This window comes from Nestor notabilis, unplaced genomic scaffold (genome assembly GCF_000696875.1).
Source record: "Nestor notabilis isolate BGI_N333 unplaced genomic scaffold, ASM69687v1 scaffold10197, whole genome shotgun sequence".
Taxonomy (NCBI): domain Eukaryota; kingdom Metazoa; phylum Chordata; class Aves; order Psittaciformes; family Psittacidae; genus Nestor; species Nestor notabilis.
Window position 1 is genome coordinate 50,410 of NW_009937798.1, and position 15,248 is coordinate 65,657.

The window sequence follows — 15,248 nt, forward strand, 5'->3', positions numbered from 1 at the left end:
TTTTTCTAATGTGTGTGTGCACAAAGAATAAGCCTCTCAATAATAAGATTTTCAATTATTTTGAGAGGATAGCAGATTGGTGTGCAGCTGAGATACAAGACTGCAAATTATAAATGTAGACATATGTTGGCTATTATAGTTTGGATTATTTTAGTATAAAAAACAACATCAGGTTTTCAGATATTCCCAGAAGACAGGCAAGTCCCTTAAGTTCCACAATTAAACAGATCTCTATCTGAATTAATGGCAGCTTTACCATATGATCATGGCAGTTCTGCTCAAGGAACTGCATTTTGTCAGGTATTAAGACAATGAAATAACTGAATGCTGACTTGAATTTACTTCTTAGTACATAAACTAAATCTTGACTCAGGAAATATGACTCTGTCCAAAGTAAGAGTGTAAAATAGTGTAAAAGAAAGAGATCTTACTTTCTTAGTCTTTCCTGTTACAAACAGCTGAAAACAATGTGTGATTCAAATTGATTATAGCATATGGAATATGGGTAATTTATTTGTAGTTTATCAGCAGATCAGAAGACTAGAAAATAAAAGTCTGTGCCAGGAGTCAACATTTAAATCTAAGACCAGAACTTCATCTTGAAAGCAGACTAGGAGAGGAAATACTTTGCTGATAGAGATGCAGTATCTTTGGATACTCAGATTTGAGACTTGTTTTTCCTTGTCATAATATCCTGGAAGCTAAAAACCCTTTATCACTTTGAAATGTGTTTCTTCCCTAAGCACAACAAAATCAGATGTTTTAGGATGTATGGGAATGAATGCTTATAATTTTTGATGAGCAATTAGCAATGAAAGCTTATAATTATTCTCATACTTGTATTGAACTTCTTATCTCAAATATGAAAAGATATTCTGACATGCTGTCATCCAAAAACATCTGCACACAATGGGCAAGGACAAATATATTGTACAGTGTTGGATTTTGAAGTACACAAGAGATGATTCTGACTCGAACTGCATTCCTTTCTTAAGTAATGCATCTGTTTTTACTTATTGTGAAAAGTGCTTGTTTCTGTATATCAACTATGTATTTGCTAAGCAAAAGAGTACTGGCAGGACCCAAAAGAAAATACTTTTTTACTTTCAGATTAGTACATGTTACTGGATAAAGTTTCCACAGTACTTTAAATGATATGACTATGCAGTTTATTGTTATATCTCCTGTAGGTAAATTTTTGTCAAAGGATTTGAATCGACACTTTTGCATGTGTTTAAAAACTATGTTGTAAAAACTGTTTCTGCATCATTCCACAAATACCAAATCGGTGATACAGATATGAAATTGTACAGAATCAACGAAGAAGACTAGAGATTTTCTTGTACAGATCTACAAGACAATTGAAATTGAGAGCTCGCCATCTTCAAGATGTATCAGTAAAAAATGTGATAAACAGAGGCTTGTTTTACTGAAACAGTCTCTTACCAGCATTCAAGATATATTTTCATGTGCTTTGTTTGTTATTAATATGATCATAATCTTATCATCTTTGATTGGTTCAAACAGAAAATTGGGAGACTTTCTCTATTAATTATTGACATCAAGTGCTTTTTTTTTCTTCTTTTTTCCCTTTCTTCAAGTGCACATGTAGGAAATGAGCCTGGAAATGCTTGAATTGACAGTTTCCAGTCCCTTTTATTTGCATGCCCACATGTCATATAAAACTAAACCACATAACCTTTAGAATATCTTAGAAGCTTTTGCAGAGAGAATGGGGTTCAGAATGGTGTTTCTTTTATACACAATTACCTTGTTACTGCTTTTTTTTTGGTTAATTATGAAAAAATTCAATAAAATGCATCTCACCATAATTTACAGGGAAACAACCAATACCATTTTCTTGATTCCTAATCACAAAAAAGATGTGACCACATATGTATTGCTTAAAATGGAACTTTGCTTGGAAGACATAGATATGCATTTCTTCCCTTCAAAATGTGATATCTAGTATCTTCAGTGACTGTATTATACTGTCCCTTTCATTCTACCGTATCTGTGTTTTTGAAAATATACTACATTATACATGATTTGATTTACAATACTTCTTGCAGTAAGCTAAGGCAGCTTAGTAAACCACTATTTATTTAACAACCTTTTACATACTTTAATGCAAGAATCTTCTGTTGCAGTAGTTGTTACATGGGATTTTACATGGCTTTGGCTGAAAGCCAGCATGGGGGCAAAGTAAAACTGTCTTTCTCAACCAATGCCATTATTATAGGGCTAGACATGTAAAATGCAGTCAACTGATTGAGAAGACATAGTGCCAGATCGTAGATTAGGATCTACCACAGACAGGTGTCATTCTTGGATTCCTCTCTGGAGCTTAGCAAACCCAGAGTTTTATCAGATGACTGAGTCTATCTTAGCTCCCTAGAGGAAGTTCAGTCTGTCTCTTCAGCCTGGAAGAGAGAGAAACAGAGGAATGGAAACCAAAAGAAATCCTCCTTGAAAAGACAGGTTTATCAGCATTGCTGAAGAAGTTGCAAAACATGCTGTTTGCAATAAAATAATATGCTGCATGGCTCTCAGCCTAGCATTCTACTTTGGCACTAAAGTTTGTAAGCTAAAGTTTGTAAATCAAGAGACAATAGGCAGAAAGTAGAAAGGTGGACTAGGCTGAAAATATGATACAAATATAAAGATAAACATTATGCTTCCCGCTTGTTAAAACAGGTATAAGAGGCAAAACAGGACTGATGACCTTTCCATAGAGTTTGTTGTCCCCCTGTTCCCAACTCCTGACAGAATCATAGACTCACAGAATGGTTGGCGTTGGAAGGGGCTTTCAAAGATCATCAAGTCCAACTCCCTGCTGTGGGTGTGGACATCTTCCACTAGATCAGGTTGCTCAAAGCCCCATCAAACCTGACCTTGAACACTTCCAGGGACGGAGCACCCACGACTTCTCTGGGAAACTTGTGCTAGTGTCTCACCACCCTTATTTGGAAAAAAAAAATAAAAAAAAAAATCTTCCTGGAACAGAAAATGCAAGTTGTACTTCAGAGGAAAAAAAAGGCTGTGGTGTCTAGTTAGCACTAAGATACTGATGGGAGCCTTCAGGATACCCGTATAGACTGCAGGAGGGAAAACGGGAGAAGATGGCTCTTGAATAAAAAAATATTTCATGTATGTACTAGAATATGAAACAAGACTGTCACACAGAGAAAATATTTTGGTAGTCCAAATGCACTTTAGGAAATCTCTCACTGGTAATAACAGGTAAGCCAGTGAGAAAACAATTTGTCAGTGGACCATAAGCATCAATATAACCTTCAAGAAAAGGAGAATTTCTATGGCACCAAATAAGAAGTTTCAGAAACAAGCACAGACAATTTTATCTGCCATTTGATTATTTGAATGTCTCAAACTAGCTAAATATAAATTACAGGTGAAAAAAATAATAGCGTCAGAAAATTTCACAGGGCAAAGCATCTGGGAAAAAAGAGGTATGGCACAGTAATTTAATACTCAGAAATGCCTTAGAGATACAGCACATTCCACAGTGTTAAACCAAATAACCTCACAAACACACAAAACATTAAAAAGTGCTTTACAACTGGAAATACTGTGATAATTTCATTTCCTTGAACAGACACATCTCTTGGAAATGGGACAGAGTCGAAAAGAATTGTATTTATTATCTAGTGAGAATAAATGAAATACTGTTTGGTGAACTTAAAGTCTATATGAATTAAACCAAGCTCAGAGGAAATGGTAAAGAATTCTTCAGGTTACAAAATCCAGATCCATGTTTTGTATAAAAAAAATCCCACACCTAAGTAGTTCTGCAAACACTCACTGTGTCAGATTTCAAGCTGCCTAGGAAAATACATTACTACTCCTTAAGTGCCTTTGGAAAAAAAAAGAAAGCTTACTACATTCCAAATAACTACTGAAAATCCTATTAGTTTTTATCTGTTTGTGGAACAGGTTAGCCCTAAAATTAAGATGTTGTTTATAAAGCTCGGCAAACGTATCCTGCAATTTGTATGATTTGGAGATATCTATTTGTTCTTATTCTAACTTTACAGGATGTTATGGCTCAGTCTGGACAGAGAGGGAAGCTACAGGAACATTTCTCCTGTCTTTATACTGCCTATATGAAACGTTATCAGTTTATCTAATAATCTTCCAGGAGCCTACTAAGGTCATAACAAGGTCTTACTGCTAAAAAGAGAAGGCTGATAGAATATGCAACCTTTGCTCTATTAACTTCTTTCTATGTTAGTAGAACTATGTATGGAAATCTAGTATTCTTCACAGGGTTACGTTATTCACAGAAGCTGTAAAGAGTGAAACATTTCTCTCTCTAGATGAACGAATACTTCAGAATTCTTAGATGACAGCAACTTTCTTTCCAATTCATCTGTCTCTAGAGATTCCTGCTAAACCCAAGTGGCATATAATGTCCTAACTTTGCTCAAACTCCCTTTAATACTGTAGGTAAAAAAATTTCTTTTTAGTTTTGTACTTGTATTCAGGTCTCAAGCAGCATGATAGAGCTTAAAAACCAGGAAACTATACAGGGTTCCTCTGCCCTCTGGGGAACAGCATATCAACTTTCTAACATTGATTTTGGTCAGGGATTAAAATCAGTATGTTGTGGTAACACAGTGAAGAGCTTAACAGACTATTTTATTGAACAGCTAGCTACATCATTTTATCACTTAAGTTTCCAGAAGGGGGAAAGTAAGCCTTGCTTGATATGTAACAGGTCTCTCAATGTTAGCAACTGGAATTGTACACTGTCAAAACTGCATGAAAACTCACTAAGCAAACATTTCATCTCAAATTATAACTCCATTATAGAATTTTTTTGACAGGGAGAAAAACTAAAATTTCTCATTTCTGGAGAAAGAAAAAATTGTATCCATTTAAAAACAGTAGGAACTTAATCAAATCTATAGAATAAAAATGACGGAGTAGAGTATTAAGCTCCATCCATACAACAGCTCTGCAGACCTGTTCATTCTCATGCTGAAAGCATTAAGAGTCATTCACCTTGTGCACTCATGGTATCAGCTTCATCGCTATGCTTGCTTTTTGGTTCAGGCCTGCACCTGATGCACGTGATACTGGAAGGAAAAAGGCTCTTTTGTTCCATTCTGTCAGGGTGTGGGAATGGGGAGACACCCAGCTCAGTGGAAAGGACATTTCCTGGGCAATTGCCATAGCCCTTACCCCACCAGCAGCTTCCCTATGTATGATGTGACGTCAATGTACTGGGGGCTTGCTGTTCTTCATACGTACATCATATGATGTATAGTCACATACTGAATAAATACTGGGGTAAGCCGAGAGGTTTAATTTGGATAGCTGGCAACTAAAAATCATTTTAGTTTTGTCTTCCTCCACAGAACTTGTAGACATCATACTGAGACACTTCATATACTTCCTTTAGATCCTTTCCTTTGAACTATATTATATACTGTGCAGAAATTCCATGCCCCATTTTCCATTTGCAAGGTGTAACCACCTGCAAGATACTAGTTCAAACCCACAGTTTCAAAGTAAAATATAAACCATCCCGTTAAGGAGAGTGTGAGAGTCAGTCAAGAAGCAGTAGCATCACTTGTCCATGGTATCAGCTGTCAACTAACAATCTCAGCTGTGCAAAAAGTCAATATTCAAGCATCAAAATCTGCAGATCAAGACTGAAATACATATGTAGCAATGGAAAACACTCTTGCCATAGTTTCCTATTTCATTAACAAATGTCCTGTCATTCAGACAGTTCAATGTCCAAGAAAATTCCCTGGTGAAGACTTAATGAAACAATTTCCCCGTTTTTGCTTTTCTTTTCATAAAGCTTTTCTATAAACAGGGTAATTTAGCTATTCAAAGGCAACACCAACTTCCAGTTTCTTAATACAACGTCAAAAAAAATGGATAAAGTAGGCAAAAGACAGCCTAAGTGAGTAAATAAAACCAGACAAAATCCTGTATTTTTCTGCTTCTAAGGAATTGACTTAAATTAAACTAAGCTTCCTCGCATGAGGTCTGAACTTTGACCATGTTAACTATCCCTATGTTTTCACTTATGTTAAACTCCCATCCTCATGCCAGATTTTCTGTCAGATACAATGATTGCCTATAAAGAAATAGTAAATTAAAAAACCCTGTTGTAACTGCTACTGGAGCCTTAGTGGGAATGTTTTCTGAACACTGCTCTGACATGATGAAAGAAAGTTCAAATAACTAGAAGGTAAACCCCAAGACTAATAACCAAACCCTTAGAAAGAGTCTAAACTGCAACAAATATAAACAATCTGACCCTGTTGAAATCTTACCATGAACAAACAAGGATTCTGACAACTACAGTTTACCAGCTATGAAAGAAAGTTTAAATATAGTTAATAATGCCCTATTTTATTTTCCCCTGACACTTAAGTGTATTTGATTTGCATCTAGAGAAAACTTATCCATGTCTTGAGTTCAGCTTCTTTGTTATGGTAAACTTTATTATTTTAAAAGGCTGTGAGGACAACATACAAAAAGCTAGCTCTGCTCTAAGCCTGAAGAAAACTTCCCACTGACTTCTTAGTGAAACTGAGATTTCATCTGATGTATCTAAAAACTCACTTGACTCAAAAGGTGAAACTTTTTTTTCTTTAAACACTATTTGAAATGAATAATGAAGTAAACCAGTAAATCACACATGTGATTTAAGGCTTACTTATTTAACTCTGTGTAGTTACTTCACGTGGACTACCTCTAACTAGTAAGTATGCTACTGGAACAGAAAAAAGAATGATAACTTTAATCACAAGGAAATGCACATTTTCCTCTTCTTGTCCCTCTCAAGTCCATGTGGGAGTAACAGTTCCCTAGAGTCTTATCCAGTCAAGTCCTTTGCACTCATCATTTTCCTCAGTGAATTTCCTTCCAACTTCACAATGTTTTTTATCCTTCAGGCCAACCAGACAATTCTTCCTCTCAGCTGGCTTTAAGATCAGTCTTCCAGCCCCCTTTTACAGCATATTGTCTTTATGAATTCCTGTCCCTGACACATCCATTATAAAAACTGTGCTCATATAGATTCAGGTTTTGTTCTTTCCCCCCCGCTCCCTTCTTTCCCTTTATTAAGACCATTCAGCTTCCTGGCTGGACAGCCTGAACTCCCTTTTCCCACAGGATTCTTAGTTCTGGATTCTTTTGTCCTCATTGTTAAATTTCTTTTTAACCCTTACCTACACGCTTCTGGGTATTAAGACAGATAGCTTCTTTTTCTTGCTAGCTGCATCCAGGATCAATGACACTGTACTTTCCCCATTGCTAGATATGGTTACTCATCTTGAGAGCAGTCTTGCATCCAAGGGAGTCACTGGAAAGCGTATTTAAAAGTCTCCTTCGTCAGTGGCCTATCCCATCAGATCTTGACAGATAGGGCCAGTTTCCTCCCATAAAATACCCATCCTATAGTGCATACATTTGATTCTCAGCCGTTTTTGCTGATAGTTCCTCCTCTTCTATTACAATCAGTGCCAATAGCATCATTTATTTTGAGAGGATCTGGCTCCAGGTTCTGGCCTTCATAGAAGGGCACCAACTGGCAGCTGCCTGGCTTCAGGAGCAGTGAATGGAACTCAGCTCAAGAGGTGACTGCACCACTGCCCAAATATTCAGTGGGGCACCAGAAACAATGAGGAACTTTTGGAAGCTATGGATAGAAAGACTTTCCTTCTGGCTTCTATTCCAACAAGCTAAACTGCCTGCTTTTAGATGGATCCTAGCTATTGAAGCAAAAATTTGTTCAGGATTACATTTTTCCACCCCCCCTGCATCACACAGTACGTTTTGTTTGCAATATGCTGCCTATATGTGCTGATCTTATTTCCAAATATTTGTATTTGTCCACTCTTAACACAGTAGCTTCCTGTTTTATCTTCATAATAAAGGACAATGTTTTAGCTATCCCTCAGAAGCTTTTGCCTTAAAGACTCCTACCTGTGCTAATGGAATAGAAAAGGGAAATAATAGTATCTGACAAGAACATATCAAGATGATCAGTTTTTTAACTAAGCAGAGGTGACTACCAGTTTCCCTCACTTAAGGGAAACTACACTTAGCACTTTGTGTAGTTACAGTCAAGTCCATTTTGATTTTTGGGTCCTGCTTCCCCCACCCAGGGTTTTGGAAACCTCAGGAAAGTTCCCTGACAGGTCTGGTCTGGCAAGCAAGGAATTTTCAGAATGCTGATGAACATGTAGGAGCTTTTCAGACACCATCTCCCCTGCCCATCTAGCATGTTAGCGGTGAAGAGTAAGGTGCAGCATGTCTTAAAAAAGAACTGCAGCACTTACTTACAAACTTATTTATTTATTATTTTTCCCTCCCAGATGTACAGGAATATCAGTGCATGACTTCTTAGTGAAGAAATACAGTTCTTCAAAACCAAAATCAGCAGCTGGTGTGTACTGTGTCAAAGGCTTGAGCAACCAAAAATTGGCAGGTCTTCAGCTCGGATGACTGGTTCTCTCTTGGTAGCATCATCATGGAGGCTTCTCCTTCAAGAAAAAAATCTTACAAAAGCTCCACAAGCTATATTTAGAAGCCAGTATGTTGCAAAGTTTAAGAACTACTCAAAATGCTTTCAGTTTCCTTTATCTGTGAAGTTTTTTTTAAACTAATGATTTTTCATGCTGAAAGATGCTCTGCGAACACAGCTTTTAAACAGGAGACACCCAGTTTTATAGCTTACAAAAGGGACTAATTGTGTTCCACAGCTTCCTAACTAGTTTGATCCTTGAACTCCGAATCATTCTTCCGTCTGGTTGGAAGTGGAATGCAAGATGACTGCTTCCCTAGAAAGCAATGCTGAGAATGAACTGTGAATGCCTAGCTCCTTTTCACTTCCCCAATAACATATTTGAAAAGAGGAATTTGCTTTGCATTTCCTCAAAAAATTGCCCCACCACATCATGAGCTAGTCTCTAAACAGCGTCTCCTGTTGAAAGAGGAATTCATAAAAAATACTTGTAAGTTGAGATACAAGAGAGAAATGGTTCTATATTAAGAAAACTCAGTGACAGATACAAATTCATTAAAAATTTTGTAATGTTTATAAGGCTACATAGCCAGTGTCTTTAATGAAAAATGTCCTAAGTTCCCCCACCAGCTTACCTGATAATAAGTTTATTTTAGCTGCCTATTGCTCAGTGGAATGGAAAAAATACACAAATGGGAAAGGATTGCTTTAGATATGGAATAGCAAATATGGGCTTTTTAGGGCAGAATCTCATCTTTATACCAGTCTGGTAAAGTCCTGATTCCCTGATACTAGCATGCAAGTACAAAATATGACTGAAAACGTGTAGGCTTTTCTCCAAAAAGTTTCAACATTCAATTTGTGAAATTATAGACCTATGTTATAACGTATTTAAAAATTAAATATTGATTGCCAGTATTTCTTACACTGTTCATAAAGAAGAGATCCGAGGTTTGAATGTTGGTGGCTTGTTGCACATGAGGAATATTTATATTCATTTCAGTGAATGGCAGAAGCATCACTGGCTTCTTGTCTTCCTGGCTTCAGTGCTACTGAACTTCGGCAAAATGCCATTTGTGACTCACACTATTTATTTATTTATTCTTTATTTTTAGACTAATGGGAACTTTATGAATTCCTTCCCTGATTTCTAAGAGAAATACCACTTAGCTGTGATCCTGAAAAACAGTGATTCAGTATCTTAGATTACTGCCGTAATGAACATCCTTAACTCTTAATGAGAGTGGTTAATCACCAAATAATTGATTTGAATTCTGAAGATACTGTTGTTAAATTTTGATTTAAAATTATTTCCTTACCCATGCAGAAATTCACACTATTAAAAGGTTTATCAAGTTGACTATTTTCAATTAAGATTTTTTTTGAACTCTCAAGAGTATTTTTCATTTTCAAGTTTATTTAAATCTCAAAAAAAAAAAAGCACCATAAGAAGCATATGCATTACATATAGTATAAAGAACCTATGTCATCCTTCAAGTGACAAACCACATGAAAATGCATACGCAGTTAGGAAAGCAGTAGCGTGATACCATATGTACAAAACAAGCTCAGTGACTGGAATGGTGGGAGCTCACCTCTAAGATAGCCTTTGGGATAGTTTCAGCTCTCAGTGTGTCTTGCCTTTTGTTACGCCCTCTTTTGCTTTTTCTAGGTCATCATTTTGATTATAACTTTTGTAGTTCAAAACATACAGTAGAAAGTATGATCGTGCTGTAATAACTTTTAGTATTAGGTACAAAATGCTTTCAGTCAAGAACACGGAATGAAAGTCATTCTTCATAAATACTTGCACAGACAATGAAGGCATTTCATGCATTTAGTTTCATGTTATATTAGTAAAACATTTATTTTTTATTCAAGTAGATTATTTCCAATGAAGGGGGGAATTTTTTCCTTCTGCTAGAAAGTGTAAATTATAAAAGCATAACATACAGTTTCCTCTAAATGACATGTAGTCAGACATGAGAATAAGATGGTAAGCTTTTATTTAGTGCACAAGTGGCATTAACTGAACCAAATCCTGCATGTAATTTACTTTAAAGTCTGTATTTACTATTTTAAGAGTTAGCATTTAACCTTTAGTATTTTATTACACAATTTTAGCTTGAATATTTTCCAATAAATCACAGCTCACTCTGAGCTAGTATTCATTTGTGATGTTACTTTCACCTTTTGTTTGCTGACAGGAAAACGAGATAAGAGAGAAATCTTAGCTGGAGGTCTGGACAGGCAGATATGCTTGATGGGGCATGTAAGAAGCTAATAGCGTAGAGACATCTCAAGCATTCCCATATACATTCCCAAAAGATTTTTTCCCCTCCCTTGAGAAACAACACATAGTCCACTGGGGCTTCCTGCCCCATGAAAAGAAAAAAAGTAAAAAAGGCAATTTAAAATGTCTCTTTTCTAGACACAATTGCTTTTTTCTTCTGCAGAGTACTAATTTTTTCCAAAAGTTGCAAGCTACTAAAATTGATAACTGATGCATTATTTTATTAAAAACTAATTTAAAATAGCTTATGATATGATTGCTGGGGATTGATGCAACTACTTTGTAAATTAATTACTATGCACACTCAAAGTCCATATAGAAAATAGCTGTTTCTCATGGAAACCTAATGCATATTCTTTGGGCTTCCCCATTCAAAATATGAAGAAAGCTGGTTTTAGTTAAATTATTCCATATTTATCAGATGGCCAATGCCAAGAATATCAAGAGTCTAAAACCTGCAGGAGAACAATCAGTTATCAGTGCAATCAAAGGAAGATAATGACCCTCATATACACTGATATCCTAGGGCAAATATTGAGCAAAGTCTGTATTTAAAACTCTAGCATATAATTTTAAATCATGTTACTTACTTACAATAACTTTTCTACACTATTGACAGCCACAGTTATCTTAGAAATAGTTTTGACATCTACGACAGATCTACAATCCACAAACTTGACAGGACATTGCCCGTTCTTTTCTTTGAGCTCACAAGTCCCAAAATATTGTGAAAGCTGGTGCAAGGAAGGGAGCAGGAACACATGGCTGGAGCATGGAGGTGTATGACCTTTCCATTTATCCAGCAATCAACTGTAAGAATGAACAACCTAAATGCAGCTGAGCTTCATACAATGTATCACACACAGCAGTTGCTGAGTTTATGGAGCTAATGACATTTTTCATGCAATGAATCTGCTGATCTAAATACAGAGCTACAGAGATATAACTGCAGATAAACTTTGACCTCTTTGCTACTTCTCCTCTCAGGTACAATTTTAGAATGGATGCTTTTTTGTAAGAATAAAGATTATCTTCAGATTTTAGTTGACAAGAAAAAGTCTAAAATCAGTGCTTTTGGAATTTTCTCAAACTTACAGATGATTTCCCTGAAAATGATAAATTGCTTAGTTTAGCAATCCATATTTGATTCAAGAAAAAAAGATCTTGATAGGTTCTGATGATCTTAGGGGTTGGATGGTGTATGCTTGGATACAAAGGATCATGCAGCTCCAGCCACCTACCTACTTCTTCTAGGGCCACAGCACTATGTAGAAACTCATGATTAACATACTGCTCTTTAAAAACAAATGTTACAGTTGAAAGAGTCAGAAATATAAACATTAAGAAAACCACCAGACTTTATTTGGAAAGACTGCTCCAATAAATGACAAATTCGATAAAATGAAACTAGCAGCCAGTACTATTTGCACCATTTATACAAGGCAGCATTTGGCAAAGAAGGAATGTATGTATTCAGATAGTTATAAATGCTGCCGGGAACATGACTGTTTAATTAGTGCTAACCCATTTGGCAACAAAGAACAAAAGCAAGACCTCATTTATAACTTTAAACGAAAGAATGATAAAGTATGTACAAAATGCACAATTAAGTTATAGATTCTTTGGAAAATTGTTCTGTAATATGGACACTATACAATACCAATCAGGAAGACTCTTCATTTAAATAAGTACTGGTAACCTTTCATAAAGGATTAATACTATCTCCGCCAATGGTTAGAAAACAAATTTCTTCTAACGCATACTCCACATGTTGTCTTTTCTTTCTTGCCAATTTAAAGCTTACTTAAAAAAAGACAATCTTGGCTATAAGAGCAATGTTTTGGAATGTGCGCCAATACGATTGATCTGTTCTTCTGGTAATGTTGCTAAAGTATTTTTGTAAAATTTTATGATTTTATATGATTTTAAGTAATAAAGAATGACAGCCCCAAATCGATGACCTGAGAGAATTTTGTCTCTCTAAAAAATGCATTACCATAACTATATTACAAACCTTAATGGTGAAATTATTTTTTCAATTTTCCCAGCTGTTTTTGCTATTTAAGCCTACTTTGAGACGTTTTTTTCCCATCTGTTTTAATTTTTATATTTACTTTCTTGAAGAATACATGCCAGCTAGTCTTACACAAAAAATAGAATGTTTTGTGAAAAAACCCCATGAAGAATTACTGAAATGCTATTAACTATCTATTCCTTCTCTCAAATCTGAATGTATTAATACATCTTTACCTCTTCCCTGCAATTTCCTTAAGGTACGATTTATTGACTTGCTCCCTTAAAAGCAGCATTTCTGAAAGATGTATCACTAATAGTCAGCTTTTTGACTATTTTTTGACAATTACTTTGTTCAGAATAACCATCATGTAATCTGAGTTGCCATATATCAACAGGAGTCTTATACGCCAGCTATTAATTGAACTAAAAAGAGATTAAAAGTTGTCTTTCCATAACTAGCCATGTGGCTAGGAGAAATCTGGCAAATAACTCCTGCTGCACCTTCCAAATTTGAGCAAAATATGCGAGAAGGCAGATATGCTGTTCAGATCAAGGTGTCAAGCTTCTGAACTCATGGATGGGGACTGAAGCATTTTATTCCTGTGCCATTCCCTCTTCCAAATGACCCAAGGTATTCTCTCCCCTTCAGAAATTCTGAGTCTACTACTTCTTAGAAAGGAAGGAGGCACCTTAGTAGGAGCTGATGAGTAGTATTCTACAAAAAAATGTGCCACAAAGAACTGCAGTCTTGAAAAATAGCTCCTAATCCTCAGTGTGGTTGATGAAGCTTAGCCTAGCCTTGGCTGCTTTAACTGGAGCCTGTATTGAAAGGTCTTCCAGCTCCCTCGCAGGGAAACCCAAGGGCCTTGCTTTCTGAGAGTATGCAATGGGAACGTGTTCTGCTATTGCTAAGGTCAGTGCGAGATAAGGGGCATTTTGGATTAAAATAATTCTTTTATTTGTCTTCGAAGAAAGATGAAAGTAAGCACCTGCCCCTAAAAAATGATGAAACGTACAAAGGCCTACTTTCTACAGTTTTCCACTGTATGATGAAGAGAGAGGAACATATAAGCAAAGAGGGATGAGTGTGTATCTTGATTCAGGTCAGGAAAAGAGATTTTATGATGTATAAATGCAGAGATTGCATGAAAGTGGGAGAGGATTAGTGAATACAAAGTTAAAAACAGAAGGGACTTATGTAATCATGGTCTGTAGGATTTTCAGGGGGAAAATACCCCACAAGAAGCTCCAAAGTCACTTTATAGGTCAGCATCATTTTGATGCTGCATGTTGCTCTAAATTAGAATAAATGAGCCAGATCACAAAACTGGCTTTAAATCTTAAAATAAATCCCTTTTGATGTTCATATTTCATGCTTTCAAGTAAGCACAAATACCGTATTCCATAAGTTACTTATTTAATATTTTTAAGTTCAGAAACAGATGTAATGACAAATTGTTAAACTGGAGTCAATGACTTAGAATACATCATATGAATGAGATACTATTTGAAAGAGGTTAGATACTTGGAGATAGGCTTATACTTACAGATATTCAAGTAAGATAAATTACAAAAATTCAGATCTGTGTGTACAAACAAGACTCCTTTCTAAGGTTGCAAGCACAGTGAGCAGGGGTGTAAAAATCTGGCAACCAGAACCACCAGATGCCTTAAATTGTAATCATGGGTTTTGCGTACTGTAATCAGAGCAACCTTACAGCTGTGTGTTTTAACTGGGCAATTGCCTGAGCCTACTGTAAAATGTTTACCTTACCTTTAAGCCCAGAATTAACTCATTTTCTAGTAGTGTGTTTTGGAATAACTCAGTGATAACATTTTCAAAGAAGTCATGGAGTTCTGTAATCCTATTTGCAGAGATGGCTTTGCTCAGATTACCGTTTTGATCTCTCTCTAGTTAACAAGGAACCAGCCTTGAAGAATAAAGTTTAATATCCACAATTATTTATGCATCAGTATAGTAGGTGTGGGTCAAAGCTTGTGCCAGATCTGAATCTCAAAGCAGTGTACTCTGTTATAAAATGACTACCAAAAAAGCCATATTAGTTTAGATACAGAAATGACTTCAGAATCAAGTATTTAAACCCATTTTTGAATTCCTAAATATTAAGCGTTTAAAAGTATTTATAGGTTTTCCTACTGTTTTGTTTCTTTATTGGAAATTCTCTCTGATAAAAATGCGCACAGAACAGTGTTAAATGACATCTGACCTCTGACTTCTAGTCATGTGATGAAAAATGCTTTTGAAAATATTTAAGTCTACATACAGGAAGATGACTAAACTCTTAAGCTTTTGTCTTCTAAAACATTCCCATCGCTGCCAAAGCTGGTGAAGCTCCTCTGATGGTTACAGTGGTGGGAGCACTAAGGCAGAAAAACTTCCAAGTGCCTGCAAGCATTCTCACCACT

At 35.9% G+C, this 15,248-nt stretch overlaps 1 protein-coding gene across 2 annotated transcripts in view; it reads left to right on the plus strand.

Moving 5' to 3' along the window:
• ANGPT2 (angiopoietin 2) overlaps positions 1–15,248 on the plus strand; it is a 37,270-nt gene that overhangs the window by 3,211 nt on the left and 18,811 nt on the right. The window lies entirely within an intron of this gene.